Source organism: Polypterus senegalus, chromosome 9, assembly GCF_016835505.1.
Source record: "Polypterus senegalus isolate Bchr_013 chromosome 9, ASM1683550v1, whole genome shotgun sequence".
Classification (NCBI taxonomy): domain Eukaryota; kingdom Metazoa; phylum Chordata; class Cladistia; order Polypteriformes; family Polypteridae; genus Polypterus; species Polypterus senegalus.
The window spans coordinates 119,150,344-119,178,342 of NC_053162.1; the positions used below are offsets into that span (position 1 = coordinate 119,150,344).

A 27,999-nucleotide genomic window follows, 5' to 3' on the forward strand; every position below is an offset into this window, starting at 1 on the left:
GCACAAATTGCACATTCTGTCCTGTTGAGTGGCTACAACATTTGAATACGTGTTATTTCATTTCTAAGGAAAATGAAACTTGGCTTAACAGCATAAAATTCTGCAACTCATTTCTGGCTCACCTTGTTAAAATCGAGGACAACGATGAACTGGTAAGATAGAAATACAGTACAATGTAGAGCATATGTGTTTAAAACTTTTAAACCATTTCTTATTACCCAATCTTGTTGCCACCACTGGGTGCAACAGAGGGTTTAATGTACGTTAATAAACCACTCATATTGCTGAATTAATTTCACTTGAACAAAATGTGTTTTATTTCAGTTAAAATAAAATTTTATATGTACTGTATGTTATTTTATAATTGAGTAAGCTGTAAACCATTATGACAGATGGTAATTTAGTTTTCTATAGTTATAATTCTATAGTAAGTGATGTGTCCAGGGTTAGCTTACACTGTGATTGAATTGACTGATCTTCTAAAGGTGTCAACTCTTGGTAGTGGGATTTCAACTTTCAGAATTTCACTCTTACTGAAGACTTCATTCAGCAAGACTATCACCTGGATTAGCACTTGTAAGATGGAAGCACCTTCTCAAATTGTTAAATCTAATTTACCACTGCATATCATAGATTTTCTTCAGTATAAATAGGGTCATATACAACAAATTAAGGTTTTTTTCAGGTGTATGCAGTGAAATGTGGCTTCCAACAATTAGAATTGACTTATTATACAAGTCAGTCAATCATATTCCCAGCATGTTAAATCATGAACAGGGTCATGGGGGATTCTGGAGCCTATCAAAGCTAACATATAGGTGCAATGCTTAAAAAAACATGGACAGGGCACCAGTCCATCACAGGGCAAACACAAACACACACACACCCCGACCACATGCTATAGCCAATTTAGCATCGTCAATTCACCTCACTTGCATGGATTGTGGGAGGAAACTGGAGCACCTAGAGGATACCCACACAAACATGGGGAGAACATGTAAACTCTATACTTGTACCAAATTCTTTAAATATTAATACTTTTATATAGCAGTACAGTTTTTGTCATATTTTAGCATTTTAAAATGAAAATACAAAATTTTTGCAGAATGTATTACTTGTGGAGAAATAAAAGTCTATAAAAATCTAAATATTGTTTAGAATTTTTTTATTGGCCTTAGATATTCATAATATAAGGGTTTGATTAACATTTTATAAACTGTACACCTTTGTTCAAATGAATTTATCCTGTCTGGATATATGTGTCTGTAGGAGTTTCTCAGAAACAAAACAGTACATGCAGAATACACTTATTGGATTGGATTGTGGCAACAATATACTTATGACGTTTGGAGATGGCTTGATGGCACACCACTGGATACTCAGAAGTAAGAATTTTTTTCTGGCTCATATTTATTATTATCTATTTATTTACAAGGTAATTAGGTTATTATGGTTAACTAAAATAATAGAATGATTAAGTTGGTAGCACTGTTATACAGCTCTTCGACCCCAGTTTGATCCTACAATGGGATGTCTTTTGTAGTAAATCTACATATTTTACTCATGTCAAACATATGGTGTTTTGTAACACTAAATTGTCCTTACATTAGGGAATCAAGGTGTTGTGTTCTTTGCTGCAGGGGCAGACTTACTCTGTATGATGCAGCATGGGAAAAATGAGTTTAGAAAATAGTTGAAAGTGTCCATGTATATTTAAATGAATATCTTAAATACTAGCTAGAATGTGAAGGTGGAATAAGGAAGACTTTACAGTTATTACTGGTTATTGTGTGACATAATGGTGTGTGAGGCCTCCAAAAGATGCATAAAGCAGGCCAGGACCTTTACTGACCAGCCCAGAAGAGACTCATAACGAGCCAATCTCCAACTACTACCTGTGGCTTACACAAGCCCAAAAAGTGAAGCTGGCTTTAAAAATGTTAAAAATATAAAGAAATTCCCCAAAATATAACTCTGAAATGTCTCAAAACGGAAAGAACCATCACACTCTAGCTTACAGAAACAAGTCCAAATAAAGTATCTGTTTAAATTAAGAGTTTATTTACAAAAATAGTAGCAGTGATGTCAGGGTGGCCACGCCTCTTAGGGTACCAAGCATAAAACACAAGCAATGGAGGCATCTTAAAAGGGACATAATTACTAAATCTTAGACAAACACTATAGAAATTAAAAAAGTATGAACAAAACTATGAAAAAATAACAAAAAAAAATAAATAAATAAAACCCAGGAAAAAAAACCCTGGCTAAAACACAACACCACAATAGTCTATTGGTCATACCTTTCAACCCTCTACTCTTTGGCTTGGTTTATTCTTAGTAAATCTTAACTTAGTAAGTTGTTGTGATTAAAAGTACTAGACATGACAAAAGGGTATGAGAACTCCAAAATGCTCCTTAAAATGCACCACAGCTGGGTCGACCAGGTAAGATTCTGTCCTGCTCCATTGTTTGTCTTGGATGCCTCAGCCATTTCAGCCTCAAGGAAGCTCAATTTTATAACAGCACATTAATCAAGCTCACTCCAACTGCTAAATGCTTATTTAGTGACTAGCAGGGAACAAAAATGGGAAGCTGGTTTAAAAGTTCAAAAAGACTATAATAGTTCCAAAATATACAAAAATGCATTTCTAGGGAGATAAACTACTACTGCTCTACTGAAATAATGATGTTGGCACATTTGATCTGTGTGCAGCGAACTTTCTTTGTCTTACATTACATACTGTATGGCTCATCAGTGGTAAAGCTTTAGAATTTCCTGATTAATTTCCAAATTCAATCTTGATATGCCATGCAAAAAAACAAAAAAAAATTGAGAAGTATGCATTTCTAAATTAGTGTTTACTTTACAGCGCTATGGAGGACAGGCTGGATTTCTTAGATCAGTACTGAATAGCAAACAAATATCAATTAAATGGTCAATGCCGTCCAGCACGTGGCTGTAAAACTAATAATAAAATCCACTCTTATTCTATTCATTGCTCCTTCACTGTGGGTAATTGTAACATCTACATTTACATCCCTACATGTAAGTGTATCAAAGTGGTGTTATAAATTTTTCTCTACTTCTTTCTTAACCTAATTCAGAACTTGACTTTTAAATATTGTGGTAACAATCAAGTCTTGACACAATAAAGAGGTTTGGGGTAGCCCCCGTATAACTAAGAATTGGCTGCTGATGCAAGAAAAAGGTTTGATGAAATAGCCTTTACAGACAAGAGTCCACGACATAACTGAATAGGTTAGGAAATATGGCGGATATATAGATGAAAAATAGAAAAGAAGGGTTCTTGGGACCAGAACTGGAAATGAGGTCATCGGACTATGATTTCTTTGGATCTGGAAATTACATCATTAGTATGTGGTCTTTTCTGCTACTCTGGAAGTGACGTCTTCTGATGCGTGATCTGAAGTGACATCCTCTGGGGCTTAACAAGTGACGTCATGGGAGCAAGGCGAAATTTCCCTAATTTGTACTGCAGGGAGATTTAAAAAAAAAGGATTAGTGCACTCTGCCACCCACTGGTCTGACCAGGAATTACCTTTTCTTAAGCTCTTTAGCTGCCCCCAATGCACACGTGTGTGACAATATTTATTAATGTTTTATATTTTCACATGAATGAGAGGTGAGAGGACAGTGGGCATGGGCAGTTAAACGTAAATGGCTGAGAGGAGGGTGGGACTTGATAAAATCTCTTGGCAATAGTCTCATCTCATAGGACTTGAAAAAATGTCTTGGAAATAGTCTTGTCTCATCTCAAGATTTTTTATAATAGAGAGATATTCAAAGTGTGTCATTAAGCACTCTCAATAGCTAAAACCAGTTTATTTTTATATGTGTTGTTAAATGACATGCTCTCAGATTAGACTCACAGGGAGCTCTTCAGTTTTGCATGTTGCTTAATAAGTAAATGTTCTGAGATGTTGCTATAACATATGCTCAGTATTTAATGTAAATGATATACATGTAGAAATGCAGTATATACATAGAAAAACTTCCATTTGTATTACTGTCATTAACACAGTTAGACTAATAGTTTCATCCTAAGAAATTTCCAAATCACAAGTATTTAGAAAACAACGGTTGAATATTTCTAGGAATTATAACAATTTTATTTCATAACAATAGGCTACAAAGAGATGACCTGATAAGTAAACATGTTTTAATATTGCTATTGATTTGCAACAAAAATGTATTAGTAAGAGCTCAAACCATCAGTGATAGCACTATCTTTAATAAAAATAGTTCAAAGTATAATACCCTTGAACTGAGAAAATAAGACAGTACTTTAACAAAAGCAAGAAATCAAAAAAATTAATGAGGATCATGTGAGTAGTGGGATATACCTCCTGAAGTTTCAATCTGAACAAAATGTTTCTTGACTAGATAAAAAATAGCACAACAAAACAATTTATAATATTATTTTTTTTGTTTACCACCTCCAAGTAGTTGCTGTATATTCTAACAACACATGTTCAGAATATTAAAAGAGGAAGAAAAATTTTACAAACAATATATACTGTAGTTGACTGACTTACTTATTCACTTACTAACTCATCAACAAAAACACTACAGTATTTCTCATTTAATTAAAAAGCTAAAATTTGGCAGAATGGTACATCCAAGTCAGTAGGTATCTGCAAAAAGAGTACATTTTGATATATCAATATTTAGAAAAACTAAATACAGTACATCAAAATCTCAAAAATGCCTTGACAGATTAGATTGAAACTTTGTAATTTTATAGAAAAAATCTACTCAAAAAATTTTTTTTAACTTGGCAGTTTGTCATATTGTGGTGGCTTATGTGATATTGCAAACTATGTCGTTGGTATTGTAAATACCATCAGGGTCACCAATGGTGGATTGATTCCAGTGGAGCTTCCAGACTAAGAACAGACTAGGAAGAAGGATGTGGCAATCCACTTCCGAAACACAAGACACTGAAAACCCTATGAACAAGGGTGAGATAATGTCTGATATAGTGCCAGATATACCCTCAGGTTGGAAAGCACTCAAGGCATAACTTGGGAAAAGCTGCCTTCTCAAAGTAGAGTCAACCGTAGTGACAGGAGTGGAGGAAAACCTGATACTTCAGGACCTTCATTTCCTGATGTGGCATGACTCAAAATGAAAGAAACAGCTGCTCAAAATGAAAGAAACAGATGCAAACATGATGTAATAATTGGAACTCAGAATGTAAAAATAAATTTGAGTAAACTGGAAACTGTTAAACATGAAATGGAACACATAAAGATTGACATTCTAAGCATAAGTGAGCTGAAGTGGACTGGTTTTGGGCATTTTGAATCTGATAATCAAATGATCTGCTATGCTGGGACAGGGAATTGAAGTGGAATAGTGTAGCATTTATCATCAAAAAGAACATCTTAAGATCAACCCTGAAGTACAAGGCAGTCGATGACAGGATTATATCCATATGTCTACAAGGAAGACCAGTTACCATGACCAGTTAACAAGACAAATCTATGCACCAACCACTAAAACCAAAGATGAGGAAATTGAAGATTTCTATCAAGTTCTCCATATGGAAGTTGATCAAACTTGCAGTCAGGATGTATTGATATTTACTGGTGACTGGAATGCAAAAGTTGGAGGTAAAGTAGAAGAATCAGTAGTTGGAAAGTATGGCCTTTGAGAAAGAAATGATGCTGGATATTACATGATAGAATTTTGCAAAACAAAAGATTTATTCATTGCAAACACCTTTTTTCAATAGCATAAATGGTGACTATACATGTGGATTTCACCAGGTGGAGGGCAGAAAAATCAGATTGATTATATCTGTGGAGAAAAATTATGGAGAACCTCAATATCAAAAGTCAGAGCAAAGTCAGGTGCCTATTATGGAATAGACCATCAATTTCTCATATGCGAGTTTAAGTTAAAATTGAAGAAAATTAAAACATATCTATGAGAGTCAAAGTATGATCTTATACCACTTGAATTCAGAGACCACCTTAAAAATAGATTTGATGTGTTGTGCAGAAATAATCGTAGATCAGACAAGTTATGGAATGACAATTAGGACATCATACATGAAAAAAGTAAAAAGTCATTAAAAAGAAAGGAAAGAAACAAAAGAGCAAACTGGATGTCAGAGGAGATCTTAAAAATTCCTTTTGAACACAGAGAGGCTAAAGTGGAAGGAAGAAAATATAAAAATTAAGACCTGAACAGAAAATTTCAAAGTGAAGATAAAGTAAGGTATTACACAAAATGTGTAAAGATTTGTAGTTAGAAGACCAGAAAGGAAGGAACACTCATCATTTCTCAAGCTGAAAGAACTGAAGAACAAATACAAACCTTGAGTTGCAATAGTGAAGGATTCCATAGGTGAAATAATAAATTATGAAGATGGAAAGAATATACAGAGTCATTATATCAAAAAGAATTGGCTGATGCTCAACCATTTCAGGAGATGGAATATGATTAGGAGCCAATGGTACTGAAAGACGAAGTTCAAGCTACACTGAAGATTTTGCCAAAAACAAGACTCCAGGAATCAATGAAATACCATCTAAAATGCTCCAACAAACGGATGTAGCCCTGGAAGCACTTACTCATCTATGCCAAAAAATCTGGAGAACAATTGCTTTTCCAACCAACTGGAAGAGATCCATATTTAGTATGGACTACATCTTAAAGAAGACAAATATCCTCACAACTGGACCAGCAGTGATAAACAGAGAGAAGACCAAGGTTGTCAAGGACTTCCTCTTACTTTGATCAACAGTTAATGCCCATGGAAGTAGCAGTCAATAAATCAGAGGGCATTGCATTGAGAAAATATGCAGTGAAAGACCTCTACAAAGTGTTTAAAAACAAAGATGCTTCTGTGAGGACTAAGGTGTGTCTGATCCAAGCAATGGTCTTTTCAATCGCTTCCTGTGAAAGCTGGACAATAAATATAGAAGACCATTGAAGAATTGATTCCTTCAAGTTGTGGTACTGACAAAGAACATTGAATGTACCATGGACCACCAGGAGTGCAAACAGGTCCAACTAGAATGTTCCTTGGAGATGTGGATGGTCTCATGTACTTTGGACGTGTTGTCAGAAGGGATCATTCCCTAGAAAAGGGTATCATGCCTTGTAAAGTGAAAGGACAATGAAAGAGAGGAAGACCCTCTATGGGATGGATTGGACTTAGTGGTGGTATTGCAACAATGGGCTCAAACTTATAATAAATTGTAAGGAAGACATAGGATTAGGTAGTTTTTCATTCTGTTGTACATAGGGTTGCTATGAGTCAGAATTGACTCGATGGCACTTAACAACAAGATGACAACAACAAATCTGTATTGACTGTGTATACTTATGCAGCGTGTCCTTTTTTGCTTCAGCAGTGCTTGTGCAGACAAATGGGGCTTGCAGTGTTTGTAAATGAGCACTACAAACAGTAGTTGCACTGTACATGCTAATACTGTAATCAAATAGAGATATGGGGCTGGCGGTAAGTGAAAAAGGGCAACTGCCCTGCACAGAATAAAGAGACAAGGTCGTAAGTTGTAGAAAAAAATGTGGTTAGCAAGTGGCCTCTTTGGGTGCATGCAGCACTCTCTATTTTGTCTGCTTCTTCTTACTCCTCACAATATGGCATAAAATACAGTACATTAAAATACAAATTTAAGCAAGATTGAATTTTTGAGTGCTCTTATACACATAGACTTCAAAGTATGGTGGTTAGGGAGAGCAGCCTTGTGGCAAAATACACAAAATACTGCAGAGAACCCGGGGTATCCCATTCGAATTCAGACCACAATTTGCCACGATATTCCTGTTCGGAAAGGAGAGACAGAGAACTGTTGGTACAGCACACCACTTTTACAGGATCTGCTACAGGGTAAAATTTTATCTATACCCCAAATTCCCATTATTCTTACTAACTACCTGTTTGAATTGAAGAGTATAGTTTCATCTAAAGTTGTTATTTGTAGTGACCATTAACAAAAGCCAAATCAATAGGAAAAACAAGAATGGATCTATAACAGGAATGTTGTACTCGTATGCAATTGTATGCAGCATGTTCAAGCACTGTTGTGCAGTAAGAAAATCATTGTTCATGTCCCAGGTGATACCTGTGTGGTGTAAGAGTATTCTCCACATGTCTGCAAGTGTCCCCTCCAGGTTCTCTGGTTTTCTCCCATAGTTTAAGGACATGTAGGTTGGATTATTGACACTAAATTGGCCATTGTGTATGTCCCCCTTGTGATGGACTGGGGCCCTGTCCAGGAATTGTTCTAGGCTTGCACTCAGTGCTTGCTGGATTGGGCTCTTGCGATCCTGCTCAGGATTACCTGGGTTTAGAAAATGGTACAATATGTTCAAAAGTAAGGAGGTCCACTGAACTATAAAATCATACAACACATTAAAATAAAGACTCTAACAAAAATTTTCAGTGCAATGCCAAGTTTGTACTGTATATCAGATCCAATTTTAATTATTCACAAAATATGTAATACTGTAAATATTTGTCAGTAATTATAATGCAATTGTCTACTATAGTACAAAACTTATTGTCATATGTACTTAGTACAATGAAAATCTTATTCTGCGAATCCCCCAACAATAGACAAGAATACACAACAATAAGCTAAAAACACTCAAGTGAAAAAGAAATGCAAAATTAGTTACGAAATGTAAATGTGAATCCTGAGATGGAACATTTGTGCTCAGACAGCTTATTGAAACAGGTTGAGCGGGCGAGGGGCTCGATCTTAGCACATTTGAAATGAAGTAGCATTTATCATTGAGTCCATATACTGTAGCTGTTTTTAGCTCTGTCTATTTTGAGTTTCTGTCATTAGCATTTTTCATGTCTTGAATTAGTCGTTGTGAATGGAGTATTAAGGAATGACCTAAAAGGAGATGCTATTTCAGAAGAAAACTATACAAGAGGGAAAAAAAAGTCATTGATTTGTTATTCTCCATCTTCCCCGTGACAGCTGAGTGGTGCCATAGGAATTGTATCTGCCACATAACTTCAGAATGATTGGAGTTTAAGTTGTATCAAGACAATGTGCAGGCAATGTTTCATGGACTTTGATTTGGCTGTTTAGGAGTGATCTTAATTTTTTTTTTAACTTCTTCCTATTAAAAACCACCTTTCCTGATAAATTTTTCAAAACTCCATGTAGCATGGATTTTAAGTCGTTCACGCACAATTTCATTAGGATCTACCATTTTGAAATTATATGAAGTTTTTGATTTGCCCCTGTTACATGATAAAATTATTGAAACACCATAATGCCTATATTTCAATGGCAACTTACATGCAAAATTTTGTGAAAATCGGTCCAGCCATTTTTGCATGATTGGTGAATTTGCAAATGGATAAACAGGCAGGATGCAATCTGAAAGGTAAGTTGGGGTCCTTAGTTTGCAAGATACATAGATAACAATAAACAAAGCCAAATAACATCAAAAGATGCCCTCTGGATGCACAATAGTCCCAATTTTATTTATTTTCATGTATTGATAGATATCATAAGAAGCCATTATCCTGAATAGTAAAATTATTAATGTATGCTTTTAAAGACATTTAATCAATTGAAAACTTTGTAATTCTGACATTTTACAACATCTTATTAAACACCCATTTGTTCATTTTTTGAACCCCATTCCTTCCATTAGCAGGTCAGAACTTATTCCAGAAGCATAAAGTACAAAAAAGAAGCTTGACCAGTAAGAAATGCCAATCCATCGCACAGCACACTCACACCAACACTAACTCCTACACCTACACTCATGCAATGACAACAAAGTGTTTCTAGTAAATTTATCATCAGCCTATGGACATCTTTGAAATGTGCAGGGAAACTAGTTTACATTGTGGAAATCCATCAACTAACTACTGAATCAGATTATTTGAATTGTAGAATATCAGCGTTAAACATTATGCTTCTGTACTGCCTTCACCACATATAAAAAAAAATAATTTATTGTTTTGTCCTTATTTCTTATGTCTCTTGAAGTAGAATAAAATAAAATAGTGCTTCTATACTCTACTAAGATCTGAAAAGTTAATATTAAAATACTAATTTTACCAAAACTGAACAATAATTATACTACACGTACCATCTGTGTGAAAACATACAGGGTTTTGTATTAAATTAGGCATTATACTAGATCTAAGAGAAACTAATGGAGTAATGCAATCTTTTCTTCAATGCTCTGCTCTTGCAGTGTATGCAAGCCAAGAGTGGATACACTTGGTTGTACTTGAGGTATGTTTTACAGTAAATGGTACATGTGAAAATTGTACTTGTCTGCCATTCTGAACATACTGGGATTCCACAGCATGTAAGTTATATAAGTACACTTTATTTTGATATTGAAGAACATATGACTTACATGTTTTATGATTATTTACCTCTGTATTTTAATATTCAGCATTGCCAAATAACTCCTTTTTCCTTTTTTCTCTTTTTCAGTTCTGCATTTAAAAATATTCCTAACTTAGGCAATAGACATGCTGTCATAACAAAGAAACGCATTGATACAGGAATACCAAACAATAAACGAATGTGGATCTGTGAGAGAGATGCTGTGCCTGTGTAGCTGTTTCTAACAGAAAATACAAAAGTAATTCAGGATTAAAGTTGGATTACTAAAAAGCAGATTGTCTCTTTGTAAAAGAATAACCAGAGAGTATTTCAGTTTAACAATGTAATTGTTTTGATTTGTACTTTCTTTTGTAATTTTATTGTATAGAGCTATTTCCATAGTTGATTGACTCTTGTGTGAAAAAGTTATGTCCAGACAATCTGTTAAGTAAACTAGTTGTTAGAGAAAATAAAAAATAATTTTGCTTTTTACAAATATACTTCAATTTTTATTTTCCTCCATGAAGCATGTACATTTAGATTTATTATGTCTGGAGCCACACACTTAGATACATTTTTAAAATAGATCTTTTTTTTAATTAAAATTACTGTAGTTACTATATTAGTATGACATTACAAATAGCAGAAAATAATGTTGGCAGGAACTTAAACTTGTATATAAAATTATTCAAATATAGTTTGCCTTCTACATCAGTGCAACAACCTTTAACTTTTCTTTAAAAAAAACTGTACACATCTTTATGAATTATTCAGATCTCACATTTACAAAATTAAGAATATCATAAATCTTAAAAAGTGTTTTTTTTTCACTGCTGTTTTTGACAATTAAAGAATAAATTCTGTATCTTTCAAGTCAAAGTTATTTCTTTTTCATGGTATATATTAGTTTGCCACGTGAAACTGAATTCTAAAATGAAACATTATTTTATAAAATTAAATATCGCTATCTTGCATTTTTTTAATTTAATGAATTGGTTTTGGGGTCTCATTGTGAAGAAATTTTGAAGTAGCAAAGGTTAAGATGTAAGAAAACATGACTTTCTCATTTTTGATGCATCTTTGTAACAACAAAGCACTGGAAAAAATACATTTTATCATAGATTCCTGGTAGTATTTTCTTGAGATAAGGATATGTTTCTTGTTTGTGTCATGGGATACACAATGAGGGGCAGTGTGTTGAAAAAAGCATATAAGTACACATAGTGATAAATCTGAAATGAACTGATTACACTGCATTGTATCTATACTAATAAAAGGCAAAGCCCTCACTGACTGACTAACTGACTCACTCACTCACTCATCACTAATTTTCCAACTTCTCGTGTAGGTAGAAGGCTGAATTTTGGCAGGCTCATTCCTTACAGTTTACTTACAAAAGTTGGGCAGGTTTCATTTCCAAATTCTACACATAATGGTCATAACTGGAACCTATTTTCATCCATATACTGAAATAGACTGCAGCTCGATGGCCGTGGGAGGCGGAGTTGCATCTCACATCATCACGCCTCCCACGTAAGAGCGCTGAAGAAAAAACGCATTACACAATTGAGAAGGCAGCAAAAGAATATCAAGCGAGTGACGCATTCAAGCATATTCATAAGTGCAGCTACTGCGAAAACAAAGACCGGTGTAAACCGTAAGTTTAAATTAATTTTATAGACACGCTCCCGCTGCTGTTTGTCATGCCGAAAACAAATATGATATTCGCGAGATACAAGTTTCATGAAAAAACACAAGGTATAAACGAGACTTTGGATCACTTTTTAACGGAGTTAAAATTGCTGTAGCGAGAAACTTTTAAGTGCCGGGTCTTAGCTAACATTAAATAAAGCCATGCACATCGCAAGATCACACAAGAGAGTGGCTCACGTGAACTCACTGTGAACGCAGTACGAGTGATCACTTCGATGAATCAATACTGTTCAAAAAACGCATTACACAATTGAACAAAAGAATATGAAGCGAGTGACGCATACAAGCATATTCATGAGTGCAGCTACTTCGGAAACAAAGCACGGTGTAATCCTAAAGTTTAAATTAAGTTCATAGACAGGCTGCCGCTGGCGTTTGTCATGCCCACGTTGAATTCGATATTCGCGGGATACAAGTTTAATGAGAGGACGCAAGGTATAAACGAGAGTTTTGATCACTTTGTAACTAAGTTAAAATAACTGGTGAAGGACTGTGCTTATGCAAATTCCGAGAGACTATGTTTGTGGGGGGATTGACAGTAAAGGTGGGTGGGGGAGTCACGTCATCATCTCCCCTCCCATTCACCCATTTCATTCACTTTATTTTGCTCCGAGTCGAGCTCCACACCTGACGCGGTCTTACCGTTTTTTTTCCTTAGTGTTTAGTCCTCTCTCCTTTAATGATTTATATAAAGATCCAAAAGACTGTTTGTGGAGAGATTGACAGTTAAGGCGGGTGGAGGAGTCACGTCATCATCTCCCATCCCATTCACCTCATTTCATTCACTTCATTTCGCTCCGAGCTGAGCTGGGCAGCTAACGCGGTCTTGCGGAAGCAACTTCGTGACGCTGCCACCAAATACTCACAGAAAAATCCACAAGTTAATACACATGCTGCCTCTAGAGTTTCTCCACACTCTGAATCCTCCAGGCACTACTGAGCATAATCTAATTTTGAGGGTTGGGACACCAATAATGTTACTGAAAACCTTATAGCCACCGAGACTTTGTAACAGCACGAGACTTCAGGTCACGTGTCTGCAAAAGAACATAATTGAGGCAACTATTTTTACTTGCAGTTGCTCAGGGGAGAGTTTGTATTCCTTGCATCCCCATTATACCCTCTGATCTCCCATTTCAATTTAAATGCCATTTCCAGTAAGGCTATGCTTCGCGATGACAATTAATAAGTCTCAGGGACAGACACTACAAAAGGTAGCCATTGATTTGAGGCAAGATTGCTTTTCTCCTGAACTATACGTTGCATGCTCAAGAGTAAGCTTGCACAGCTTGGTCATATTACAACCGGAGTGCTGAACTGACAACGTGGTATACAAAGAGATCTTTAACAAATAATTATTGGTATATTTTCCTTCAGTTTAAAAAGGTTTACTTTTCTTCTTAATAAAAATTTAAAAGCAGTACTTCGCCGCGAAACTCTGTGATTTTGCTGTACAGTAATCTCTCTCAATATCGCGCTTCGACTTTCGCAGCTTCACTCTATCGCGGATTTTATATGTAAGCATAACTAGATATATAACGCAGATTTTTCGCTGCTTCGTGGGTTCTGCGGACAATGGGTCTTTTTACTTCCTGTACATGCTTCCTCAGTTGGTTTGCCCAGTTGATTTCATACAAGGGATGCTATTGGCAGATGGCTGAGAAGCTAACCAATCAGAGCACGCAGTTAAGTTACTGTGTGCTGAATGCGGTGTAAACCAGGAAGTCTCGTCTTGTTCATTCAGCATCAACATGTTTCACTTTGTAAAGAGTTAACTTTTGTGCTCTTTTGTGTTTATCTTTGTGCATAGTCAAGCCCTTCATTAGGGCTCCAAAATGATCTGCTCCTGCTACTGCTTCAGGGTCTGTGCCCAAGTGCCAATGGAAGATGTTAACGATTGTCGAAAAGGTAAACGTTTTGGATTTGTTGAAGGAAGTGAAAAGCTACACCGCTGTAGGACGCCATTACAGCATCAATGAGGCTATGATTCTTTTTATTTAAAAAGTAGGAAAGAAATATAAGATCTACGGCCGCAGTGTCCTTTTAACCTGGGTGCAAAACGAGTTGTAAGTGAATGTAATAAGGCAGTAGTCTGGATGGAATCTGCTTTAGGGATTTGGATTGAAGAAGAATAACGGCGTTGCTACACAGTTGCCTGAAGTGGCTCCTTTAGAAGGGCTGTAAAGCTCTCCTTTGTTGTGCAGTAAATTTAAACTCATCGTTATCAGACAAGTCATCGTGTCATTGTTGGTGAGTAACCATAATTAATTTTCTACTTACAGTACTTAGTACATGTACGTACGTTTAGTGTCACTGTACACACATTTATTGTATACAGTTTTTCTTGCATTGTATGTATTTATTGCTGGAGGCCTGTCTATCGTAATGGCTGTAACATATGTTATATCGGAGACACTCGATATCTTTAAAATAATATTTAGGTTTTACTGTATATAAACAGTGTGTTTACCTACATAATTTCAATTAATCTTACCTAATATCTAAGAGAACACAAAGGGATTATGCTGTATAACTGTGCTGGGAATATTTATAAACAGTGTGGGAGAGTTTATAAGGGCTTAAAATATACTGCTCAAAAGAATTAAAGGAATACTTTTTAATCAGAGTATAGCATAAAGTCAATGAAACTTATGGGATATTAATCTGGTCAGTTAAGTAGCGGAGGGGGTTGTTAATCAGTTTCAGCTGCTGTGGTGTTAATGAAATTAACAACAGATGCACTAGAGGGGCAACAATGAGATGACCCCAAAACAGGAATGGTTTAACAGGTGGAGGCCACTGACATTTTTCCCTCCTCATCTTTTCTGACTGTTTCTTCACTAGTTTTGCATTTGGCTACAGTCAGTGTCACTACTGGTAGCATGAGGCGATACCTGGACCCTACAGAGGTTGCACAGGTAGTCCAACTTCTCCAGGATGGCACATCAATATGTGTCATTGCCAGAAGGTTTGCTGTGTCTCCCTGCACAGTCTCAAGGGCATGGAGGAGATTCTAGGAGACAAGCAGTTACTCTAGGAGAGCTGGAGAGGGCCATAGACGGTCCATAACCCATCAGCAGGACCAGTATCTGCTGCTTTGGGCAAGGAGGAACAGGATGAGCACTGCCAGAGCCCTACAAAATGACCTTCAGCAGGCCACTGGTGTGAATGTCTCTGACCAAACAACCAGAAAGACTTCATGAGGGTGACCCAAGGGCCCCATGTCCTCTAATGGGCCCTGAGCTCACTGCCCAGCAGCATGCAGCTCGATTGGCATTCGCCATAGAATTCCAGAATTGGCAGATGCACCACTGGTGCCCTGTGCTTTTTACAGATGAGAGCAGGTTCACCCTGAGCACGTGACAGAAGTGAAAGGGTCTGGAGAAGCCATGGAGAACATTATGCTGCCTGTAACATCATTCAGCATGAGCAGTTTGGTGGTGGGTTAATGATTGTCTGGGGAGGCATATCAATGGAGGGTCACACAGACCGCTACAGGCTTGACAAAGGCACCTTGGCTGCCATTAGGTATCAGGATGAAATCCTTGGACCCATTGTCAGACCCTATGCTGGTACAGTGGCTCCTGGTGGATGACAATTCCTGGCCTCATGTAGTGAGAGTATGCAGGCAGTTCCTGGAGGATGAAGGAATTGATACAATTGACTGGCCACCACACTTTCCTGACCTAAATCCAATAGAACACCTCTGGGACATTATGTTTTGGTCCATCCAATGCCACCAGGTTGCACCTCAAACTGTCCAGGAGCTCAGTGATGCCCTAGTCCAGATCTGGGAGGAGATCCCCCACAACACCATCTGTCATCTCATTAGAAGCATGCACCGATGTTGTCAGGCATGTATACAAGAACACAGGGGCCATACAAAGTGCTGCGTACAATTTTGAGTTGCTGCAATTAAATTTTGGCAAAATGGACTAGCCTGCCACATAATTTTTTCACTCTGATTTTTAGGGCGTCTTTGAATTCAGGGCTCTGTAGGTTGATCATTTTCATTTCCATCAAACGATGTGGCATTCTTTCGTTCCTAACACATTACCCAGTCTATATCAGTATAGATATCCAGGAGGATTTCTTTTTCCCATTGAGATCTGATGTGTTTTCAAAGTGTTCCTTTAATTTTTTTGAGCAGTTTTATATAAAAATAACCATACAAACATATGGTTTCTACTTTGCGGATTTTCACCTATTGCGGGGGGGTCTGGAACGCAACCACCGCGATCAAGAAGGGATTACTGTATATATATATATGTAGTTATAGGCAGGGGGTATGTGTCAAAATCACAATTAGAGCTGTCAATCATAATGATTAATGACTTTTAAGCCCCGCCCCATGACATCATACCGGAAGTCCCATCCCGTCACCTCCTGATGACGTCACGTCGGAATTCCCCGGCGCCTGATTGGTCAAGGGCCCTCTGTCCCCTTGCACCCGATTGGTTCAATAAACTGTCAAGGGGCCATTTGATGGATGTCTGCCCCCTGGTTGAACCCGCCCCACACCTGCTGGGTGAAATAAACTGTCAACGGTCCAATTGATGGATGTCTGACCGCTGTTTGAACCCGCTCCGCACCTGCATGCCCAGGAAACTGTCAAGGGCCGTGTGATGGATGTCTGTCCCCTGATTGAACTCAACACCGCCCCCCCTCTCCCGAAAGACAAGCCCGGGCGTGTTAAATCCTTTACCTCGACAAGCTCAGACATGCCCGGGGCATGTCCTGACCAGCTCAGACATGCCCGTGGCCTGCCTCGGCCCCTGCCCTTTCTCTAGCACAAGCCCAGAGATGCCCGTGGCATGTCCTGACAAGATCAGACAAGCCCAAACTCATCCCGCACCAGTCCGAGGACGTTCCCATCTGTACCCTGCCGGCCGGTCGGCCTCCCCACACTGCCCGGTCACCCACACTTTTCTGCCGAAAGCCTAAAAAGCGAAGCATTTTGTTCTCATCTTTGCTTCAAACTAAGTCAAGCTGCTTTTTATCCATCTCACACACAGATAACAAACTGTGAGATCAAAGACACGGTCTGAGTCAGGCCGCAGCACCTGTCGGTCGGCCTCCCCACACTTCCTGGTCCCCCACACCTCCCAGTCCCCCACACTTCCCTGCCGAAAGCCTAAAAAGCTAAGCATTTTGTTCTATCTACGATTTTAAGATGAGCACACCTTTAAAACATCTCATCTTTGCTTCAAACTAAGTCAAGCTGCTTTTTTTTTCCATCTCATACACAGATAATAAACTGTGAGATCAAAGACACGGTCTGAGTCAATCAGCGTGATCGAACCCTGTTTCTGGGCATCCCGGGGTCAGGCCACACCTAGCGGCTGGTCTCCCCACCACTTCCCAGCCACTTCTAAAAAGTGCTGTATAAAAAAGCAAAGCATTTTCTTCTGTTCTACCTATGATTTTAATATGAACACGCAATTAAAATATCTGTGTCATCTTTGCTTTATCGCTTACAGGTCCATCCTTTTCCATCTCACAGAAATTCCTCAACCAACATTGAATCAGGTTCCCAGTGACAGACTGCAGTAAAAACATTCTTAACATTGAAGCAGGTTTCTCAGAAAGAAATCAAGCAGTCCTGCTTTTAGCAGACCCCCTTGCAAGCAGGCCTGTGTGCTCAGTCTCTCTCTCTCTCTCAGAGCGCAGACACGGGCTGAGACAGCCCCTGCTGCAGCGTGGAGCGCGATCGCCTTCACATAGTTGTGTGCTTCGAGCTCCCATTCCCGCTGGGTGAGCCCCTGTGAGATCGCCTGCTTGTCAGCAGCTGTCTGTAAACTCCCCTACCCCCATAATTTCAGCGGGCTCGAGACCGCGCAGACCCTCTGTCGATGGATCTTTTAAAGTTAATGGATTTTTAAAGATTAGCTTGTAAAGTTTGAGATAACTGCTAGTTCAGCCCTTTAAAAATCATACATAGTTAAATAATATGCCACAGTTCCCTTTTAAATCACGTTTGAGACGTCTAAAAAATCTAGCCTGGGCTGTATAATTTGTAATTATATTACTTAATATAATTTGTATAACAATCAATCTAAAACAAGCCCTTTTTCTATTCAAACTCACCTCACATTTTAAATACAGGTATCTTCAGCTGACCCTAAGGAAACATCTTGTGGAAGCAAGCGGCCGTATGGCTCAGGGAGGGGCTGATCGTTCCAGCACGGGCCGATTTCACACTTCAGCTAAATCAGGTTTCCCAGTGACGGACTCTGCAGTAAAAAACAGTTTTAGCAATGAAGCTGATTTCCCAGAGAGAAAGACCAAGTGGCAGACCCAGTCAGCTTTTAGACGACCGCCTGCGAGCAGCCCCTGCTCTCTCTCTACACACAGAAAGTAAAGTCAGGCTCTGCAAGCACCCCACTTGGGGGAAGGACTCTGCGAGTTCGCTTGCACACTACTGAGCCTGCCTGTTTCGAGCACCCACCCCCCGCTGGGTGACCCTCGGAGAGCTCACCGGTTGGTAGTCTCAGGAATTTGTTAGGATTAGGTCATGTACAAACATCCACTTTGATTTATCACCTTTAAAGACATAGAGCAGTCTCGTGCTACAAACACATTGTGTCTCTTTTTAACACTTCTGCCTGTAAAAGCTCTCTATTCCTTCTGTGGCCTCAGGTTTAATAGGGGCTTGCACCCAGGCTAATGAACAAGGTCCTGTACATGTCGAGATGCCGGCCCATACCTGCCGTCCCTTAAAATACATAACATTTTTAGGTTACTCATTTTGTAAGTATAATATTATGAAGTTATTTTTAAAAGTAACCCCACATCGCACAAGAGAGACAGATTCCACGTGTTTTTGGATTTGCTGCGGTCAGTGATTTTTAAAAATTTTTTGCTTAGCTCATTTCTATCACCTAGGAGCCTTTTGACAAAGGAAAACTCTGTAAATACACTTGTGCATTTAAACAGAGATTTATAAGAATGCACAGGAGGCCATAGTGAGGTGTGCTGGTTTAACTATAGGCAGGGAATGTAAGAAGCCCTTTTTGCACCTCCAAAGTTCATCGAACTAAAATCATGTTTTTAAAATCAGCAGCTTTAGCTCATGCTAGTGACCTCATAAATGGGAGCCAACAGCTCAGCACGCTTGTATAGCTCACAAAATAGCAGAGCTAATTACTCTTTCTGCTTAAACTAATGATCAAATATTCGGGTAATTCTTTATGAAACACAAGCGTTAGTGAACAAAAATACATGTTCAGTAGCCAAGTAAAATGACCGGTTGCTTTAACATGAAAATAAAGCATCTAAAAGCATAAAATATCTTCTATCATATATGTTTTCTTGCCAGCCCAAGTCATTCAGATTCTGCTTACAACACAAATGTACGATTATTTTTTCTCAAATGGCCAGTTCTTTGGCCTGCTAATCATGAAAAAATCAGATTTTATTCTCATGACACTTTATTTGCATATTTTATTATACCTTCCTTAACTTTAATCGACATTTATCTATCTTTATATTTATTTTTCTACATCAGACTGTAGTTTAAGTTAATTTGTTTTGGGTTCAATAGATGTATTTTTCCTATTTTCAATTCTTGTTTTCTTTTTTTCACATCTTCGAGTCCCCTTTTTGTTACTTTGCGCCCCCTAGCGTGGTCCGCCCAGAGTTTGAGAACCACTGCTGTAGGGTTTTATTTGTAAAATACTCTGCAGCATTTTAAGCTAAGTTAGATTCCCTTGTTTATTCAGCCATCCATCGGTGTTCCATTTTTGTTATAAATTGTATTTAGCCTCTCTTTATTTACTAAGCATTTTATATGATGATTAGAAAACAGTTATCTTGTTCAGGCTTTAATTTAAAACAGCATTTTCATCAACAGGTTATAAACACTTTGGTACTCAGGGGGCTTTTTATAATACGTTTTAGAAATTCTGTGAATGCTTGGTAATAGCCTTCCATTTTACATCAGTTATGAACCCTTTGGCTTTGGACACGTTAGGCCAATCAGGATGGAAAATGTTTTTAGTGAATAGTTACATCTCATCTATTACAGTATATGTATTAGCACAAGGATTACAATTTTACTAAAACTGTGAGGTTTATTCTTTCTTTTAGGTAGTCCAGGATACATAGGACAGCTGTCATTGAAAACTGCTTTCCTTTCTGATAAGGACATTTGTGCCAAAACAAAATAAATAAAGTTAATTATGAAGTAAATAACCACATGAAAAAGTGGAAGTGATTACAATTTGAAAAACTGGCGTGATGTGTAAAAACATTTGAAATAAATAATAAGCTTTTTTGAAATGTGTAGTCCGGAATAGTCTGAATGTGTCTTAAAGAGTTCATTTTAAATAAAACTTAAAAAGGCAAATTAAAAATATTAAATCTGAATAAAACACAGAAGTATCTTTAATGATATCAATTAGGGTTAAGTATTATCAAGCACTGGGATCTATTTATAAGGTTTACCTAATTTAGTTATAAACAAAATGATTGTTGGCATTTTGCTTTGAAATGAACAATAGTTTGATAGAGCTTTAAGAATTAGAATGCAAGGGCTGACAAAGAGTATCTCGGATGTCTGTTTTATTTTAACCTTTTGACAAGAAGCCCCTGGTCAGGGAAATATACCAGAACTTAACTTTAAAAGATCCATCGACAGGGGGAGGGTTCAAGGAGGAGTTTGGGCGGGGACAGGGGGCCCTTGACCAATCAGGCGCCGGGGAATTCCGACGTGACGTCATCAGAAGGTGACGGGGGTGGGACTTCCAGTCTTGCGTCATCGGGGCGGTTCTTCCGGTATGACGTTATGGGGCGGGGCTTAAAATTCATTAATCATTGTGACTGACAGCTCTAATTGCGATTTTGACACATACGCCCTGCCTATAACTACATATATATATATATATATATATATACAGTGGAACCTCGGTTCACGAACGTCCCGGTTCACGTACAACTCGGTTCACGACCAAAAAGCTCGCCAAACTTTTGCCTCGGTTTACAACCACGCACTCGGTATACGAACAAGCCAGTTTCCCTTGCCTGCCTGCCTGAGCTTTGCTGAGCTGAGAGAGAGAGAGAGAGAGAGAGCAAGAGCGAGCGAGCACATGCCTGCTGGGGAGGGGGAGGAGGAGAAGGAGGAGATTGCTGCACTGTTTGCCTGCCTATCTGCAGCCAGTAAGTTCAAGCCAACCATCCCCCAATTCCACGTGTCTGCTGGGGAGGGGGAGGAGGAGATTGCTGCACGTGTTTGCCTGCCTATCTGCAGGCTGTACGTGCTGAGAGAGAGAGAGAGAGAAAGCGAGAGAAAGCAAGCTAGCAAGCCATGTGGCTGCAAGAGCTCTGTTCATTGTTCTCCTTCCATTGACTTCTAAGCAAATGAAGAAAGTTTTGAAGAAAATTGAAATCGAAGTAAAGAAAGAAATTACAAGAGGTGGAAAAACTGTTTACCAGTTTACTCATTTACCAATCTGAGAACCATCATGCTTTCAAGCAGCACAATGTAAACAAAGCCAGACTGCCAGTAATGTGGGGCGCAAACAGAAGGATTGGGTCACAAGGAGTTTGTTTTTGGAATGGCTGCATGAGGCTTTCACTCCTACCAGCTAAAAGCACCAGAAACCCAAGAAATCACAAGAGAGAAAACACCTGAAGGAAAACACTTCATGCCAGAACTCGACTCATGCAAGGTTAGTTTTCTTGGTGGTTTTTGTATTACGGATTTTTCAAAAGTTAATTTTTCAGTTCATAACGTGATTTGTTGCAATGTTACTTTTATCTTTTTTCAAATGTTCCTTTTTTCCGCTGTGCTTAAAACTCATTTTAAAAACAGTGTTTACAGCGATCAGGCTTTAAGTTTAATAGCATGATCTCCTGCAATCTTTCTTTTTTGGTTGCTTGCGAGTTGGTGTTTGCATGCACTGCACTTCGAATTTGTTTTAATGTTCGTTTTTTTCTGCTGTGCTTAAAACTCATTTTAAAAAATGCTGCTGAGCACGTGCTACAGAGAGATTAGAGAGCGTGAGCGAGCAATCGCAGAGAGAGAGGGGGCAGCTGACAGGGAAGGGATGGGGGGGGGATAGGGTGTGTGTGTGTGTGTGTGTGTGTGCGCGCGCGCGCTACAGAGAGAGAGCGTCAACCAGCCTGCTCCTGTAGCTGAGGGAGGGAGGGAGCGCGAGCGAGCCAGCTCCTATAGCTGAGCAGGGAGCCTGGGTGTTTTGTGTCAGTGTTATTCAATGTTTTTACATTAGTTTACTATTACACTGTGCATTCTATGGTGTAATTAATATATTTACATATTTACATACAGTTTGTACTGTCTGGAACGGATTAATTGTATTTACATACAATCCTATGGGGGAAACTGCTTCGGTTCACGACCAACTCGGTTTACGACCAAAGTGCTGGAACGAATTATGGTCGTGAACCGAGGTTCCACTGTATTATCTATAATAATAAAACGCAAAGCCCTCACTGACTGACTGACTGACTCACTCACTGACTCATCACTAATTGTCCAACTTCCCATGTAGGTAGAAAGCTGAAATTTGGCAGGCTTATTCCTTACAGCTTACTTACAAAAGTTAAGCAGGTTTCATTTTGAAATTCTACACATAACGGTCATAACGGTCGACAACATCCGCCCTGTTGAACTTTCTTATTTATGGCCCCATCTTCACGAAATTTGGTAGGCGGCTTCCCTGCGCTAACCGAAACCGATGTTCTTACTTATTTTGGTGGTATGACGCCACTGTCAGCCACCAAATTAAACTTTCCAACGTCACTAATTCTCCAACTTCCCGTGTAGGTAGAAGGCTGAAATTTGGTACTTATTTCGGTGGTATGACTCCACTGTCAGCCGCCATATTGAATTTTCCAACATCACTAATTCTCCAACTTCCCGTGTAGGTAGAAGGCTGAAATTTGGCAGGCCCATTCCTTACAGCTTACTTACAACAATTAAGCAGGTTTCATTTTGAAATTCTACGCGTAACGGTCAACAACGTCCGCCATGTTGAACTTTCTTATTTACGGCCCCATCTTCACGAAATTTGGTAGGTGGCTTCCCTGAGCTAACTGAAACCAATGTACGTACTTATTTCGGTGGTATGACGCCAATAAGATGCTGCAGATGTTCTATCAGACGGTTGTGGTGAATGCCCTCTTCTATGCGGTGGTGTGCTGGGGAGGCAGCATAAAGAAGATGGACGCCTCACGCCTGGAAAACTGGTGAGGAAGGCAGGTTCTATTGTAGGCACGGAGCTGGATAGTTTGACACCTGTGGCAGAGCGACGGGCATTAAGCAGACTCCTGTCAATCATGGAGAATCCACTGCATCCACTGAACAGTATCATCTCCAGACAGAGGAGCAGCTTCAGCGACAGACCGTTGTCACTGTCCTGCTCCCATGACAGACTGAGGAGATCATTCCTCCCCCACACTATGTGACTCTTCAATTCCACCCAGGGGGGTAAACGTTAACATTATACAATGTTATTGACTGTTATACCTGCATTTTTATCACTTTAATTTAATATTATTTTTTATCAGTATGCTGCTGCTGAAGTATCTGAATTTCCCTATCTCTATCTATCTATCTATCTATCTATCTATCTATCTATCTATCTATCTATCTATCTATCTATCTATCTATCGCCACTTAAGAGTTAAAGTGGCCATTTGAAAGCCATGATACTAAAAGTCATTTTTACTTTTTAAGCCTCATTGTATCTTGTTGTTGTGCTCACGATTAATTCCATTAGTAATTCACAAACTTACTTTCATTTACCTTGTTACTTTTTCATTAACTCTAAATGTTTATGTTTTATATACATTAAATCCCCACAGTTACATCTTTTGTCAACTTAAAGAAGTAACTCTGTTTTATCATGTCATTAGATCACCTATAACAGTGGTGGTAAACCTATGGCACGCATGCCAGAGGGGGCACTCAGAGCCGTCGCCCCAGCACAGAGTTCGTTACTAGAAAGCCAGAGGGATGCGGGGCTGGGATGCTCCCCTCCCTCCCTCCACACGTGCCTGAGGACATTTCTCACATCTGTCTGGGGTAAGGCGGGCAGCTCACATGCGGTGTGAGGGTGGGGTGCAGACGGCAGCCTGTTGAGTCTGTGGCAAAAGTGATTCCTGTGGTGGGTTTGGAGGAGAGCATAGCTCTCACTGTGGCATAGAGAGGGGAGCAGATTGTTGATACAGGGAATATCCATTTCTTTAGTGTTCACTAATAGTGTTAGCTATTTTTGGTATAGGGATAGATTTGTATTGGGTGCTTCATTTTTTTTAATTTTGTGCTTTTGTAGACTCCAAGTCTTGAACACCCAAAAATGAATACAGCAAAAAAAGCAAGAACAGATAGTGGAAGATCATTCCAAGAGGCCTGGACAGAGTCATTTGAAGTGATTGAACACAATGGGAAAACGTTAAGTATTCTGTGTAATGAAAGTGTTGTGGGTCGCACATCAATTGTCAGACGGCACTTTGACACCAACCACAAAAGTGTTGTCAAACTTGGTGAAACTGAAAGAAAAGAGTTTCTTGAAGGGAATTTGAGGAAATATCATTCCAAGTATCTTAGTTTTTGCAACTATCTTTCTAGAACAAATCATCTGACAGATGCCAGTTTTCAAATTTCACTGTGCATAGCAAAACATGGTAAGCCCCTCCCTGATGGGGATATTATCAAAACAGCAATGTTGTCTGGGAGTAATTCCCTTTATCATGATTTCCCAAACAAGGATATAATTATTCAATGCATCTCTGAGATTCCACTTGCCAGAAATACTGTTAAGGGTCGAGTCCAGCGCATGGCAGGTGATGTTAGTCAGCAGCTCACCACTGACTTACAAAAGGCAGCCTGTTACTCCATGTGCTTGGATGAAAGCACAGATATAAATAATCATGCAAGGCTAGCAGTGATTTTGTGTTATGCTGTTGGTGACATCATGAGAGAAGAGCTGGTGAAACTTGTGTATTTTCCTAAAAGAGCACAAAGGATAGATATCTACAATGCTGTGATGGAGGCTTTTTTGTCACAAGACATAAGACCAGAAAAAGTGGTTTCAATTACTACTGATGGGGCACCTTCTATGGTGGGGGCAACATCTGGTTTCATACAGTTCTTTGTTAAAGAAACAAAACATCAAGTTATTTAGTTCCATTGTATTATACATCAAAAAACTCTTTGTGCCAGGGAAAGAAGCAAAAAATTTGACGATATCCTCAAAGATGCCATTAAAATGGTGAATTACATCGTGGTTGTGCTCTAAATGTTTGACAGTTTCAAGCACTTCTTGAGGAGGTTCAGGCACAGTATAATTGTTTACTTATGTACAATAATGTCCGGTGACTGAGCAAAGGACGAGTCCTGGAGAGATTTGTAGCCTGCTGGGATGAAATTAGGCTGCTTATGAATGAAAAAGGGCATGAATATCCACAGCTCAATGATATGGCCTTGTTTACCAACCTCATGTTTGTTACGGATTTTACACTACACTTCAATATACTGAACAAACAACTACAATGTGTAGGGAAAACAGCAGAAAGGATGTTTTGTGATATCAAAATATTTGAGAGAAAACTGCAGGTTTTTGAAAGAGACGTTGAAAGTGGGCAGCTGAAATATTTTCCAAATCTAAAAATGCATGTGGAAAATTCTACAACATTTGCAGACAATCCTACAAGCCATCAGGAAATCTACAAGGAATTTTGTAGCATTGTAGCAGCTGCAAAGGTGAATTCTAGTAACAGATTTTTACAATTCTGTAAGATGGACACAACCCTGTGTTTTCTTACTTCTCCAGATAAAACCAAATTTGAAGAACTTGATCTTTCCAGCTTGCAGTGGAAATGGAGCTATTGGAATTTCAGGGAAGCTCTATCTGGAAAAATAAATTCTATGACCTGCGTGAAACACTTGAGAAGATAGAAGGGATAACAAAGGAGAGCACAGTTAGTTCTGAAAATGAAATCCTTAAAGTGTGGAATTCTCTGCCAAGTAATTTTAAGTCAATGAAAGCACTTGGGATTGCTTTCCTTACTTTGTTTGGATCATCTTATGCTTGTGAGCAGCTGTTTTAAGCTTTGAATTAAATCAAATCTGACACCAGAAACAGACTAACAGATGACCTGAGTGCTGCATGTGTTGCTCTCAAACATACAAAGTATGAGCCAAGGTTAGACAAATTATCAGCATGCATACAACAGCAAAAATCATATTAATTGTTCAAAAGCATGCCAAATGCAAACTTTTACCTTTCAAAAAAAAGTTGTTTTTATCATTGAAAGCTCTGTTATTGTGTTTTTCTTTTAAGACAAAAGATGTTAATGTATGAGTTGTTTTTTCTAAACTAAAACCTCAGTATTCAGGTTAAATTGACATGTTGGCACTTTGCGATAAAAAAGTGGGTTTTGGGTTGCAGTTTGAGCACTCGGTCTCTAAAAAGTTTGCCATCACTGACCTATAACATGCACCTAACACAAAAGGTACCAAGTAACCTGTTAGGTTCATTTCAGATTGTGCAAAGGAAGAAATGCCAAAGCTAGCCATGAAACAATTATCTGTAACCTCTTACTGTCTCACTGTCTTTACTGCACTCCACATGTTTCACCTTCTTGAGCTCTGCGGGAGGCTGTCTTTCAAACCTTTATTTCAAACCAGTTTACCAAATATTAATGACAAAGATGTCTCCGTGTGCCACTGCAGTTAGAAAAGGAATACAATTTTAAAAGTCAGCTCTCCCTCCTTGTTGTCCAAAGAGCTCCTATAACAAGACGCCATAAGTTACTTAGCAACTGCTTCTCATCTCTACTAGATGGACATTTTAGCTTGTCGAAACAAGTTGAATGTATGTGCAAAGGTAAAACAAAGGAAAATGTTAGAAGACATTATCAGTCAAGCTAATAGGCAGCAACCTCTTTCACACCCAGCTCAATGTAAGTTCCCTGGGATAAAAATAACCTGACACTTTGAATTCCTGAATTTTGAATTTTCCCATTTCCCAGCCTGCACTACACTCCTTCTCAGCTTGATCCAATTCAGGCTACGGGCTTGACATTTGTAAGCTGAAAAGTTTAAAGTATCCCCTATACAAATTCTTACAATAAAATATGGATTTTCCACAAAATTGTTGCCTCAAGTAAACAGATTTTTTTTTTTTAATTATGTTTACTTGTGCTATTTGGATACTCTTGCCTGCTCCCATTAGTCTGTATATATAAACATTATTAAATAAATTAGCTGTATTGTTGTTTATAATTACTTGTGAATTGTCATCAACCTTAAACATATACTTGAATAAACACTGATTATTTTATACAATATGTCATGTATGTTCACTTATCAAATTGAACTGCATGCCATTCAAGGTGCACAAAGACAGTATTGTGTTTAAACAGGGGGACACTGTGCTGCAATACTGTGGCTTGTTTTTTATCCAAAGAAGTTAGATTTTAAGGGGCTCTGTTCTGCACACTCTCACTTTTTAGGGCATTTCTGGTTAGTGTGCAACTGATCCTTTTCAGTAGTCAGTTTTAATTGAAACAGATAAATCAGCAGGCAAATTAAGAAACTAGTTAATTTTGCCATATTGATAGGATTTGGGAATGCAGCTTTTTTCACAGAGTGTAGAACTGTGATGGCAACAGTTTAAATCATTGTGAAACAAAGCCTCAATTATGGATGGTCAAAGTCAAATTCTAACATGTGAGTTAAGATGATTAATTAATGTTTACCATTGCAGAATCAACAACAAAGTATTTCTGTTTTCTTCAAATTTAAAGAGAAATAATTATCATTCATTCTTTGTTCTGTATCAGTAAAGCAGTTAGTGACAAACAGCAAGTGAAGATTTGTCGGCTCTAACTTTCTCTCTTTCTTTCCTAGGTGACGAAGCGGAAGCGGAAGTAGAAGGAGACAATGGCCGA

At 38.5% G+C, this 27,999-nt stretch overlaps 1 protein-coding gene and 1 long non-coding RNA gene across 4 annotated transcripts in view; both read left to right on the plus strand.

Annotated features, from left to right (window-relative positions):
* LOC120535666 (killer cell lectin-like receptor subfamily B member 1B allele B) overlaps positions 1 to 27,999 on the plus strand; it is a 185,807-nt gene that overhangs the window by 23,108 nt on the left and 134,700 nt on the right. The gene's annotated exons all lie outside the window — the stretch shown is intronic.
* Positions 4 to 27,999, plus strand: LOC120535668. Of its 2 annotated transcripts, XR_005634959.1 has the most exons (4): positions 4 to 152; positions 1,270 to 1,385; positions 24,378 to 24,496; positions 27,959 to 27,997. It is a non-coding gene; the product is annotated as an uncharacterized LOC120535668 (long non-coding RNA). The 2 variants fall into 2 exon arrangements; XR_005634961.1 differs by lacking the exon at positions 24,378 to 24,496 and having other exon boundaries at positions 27,959 to 27,999.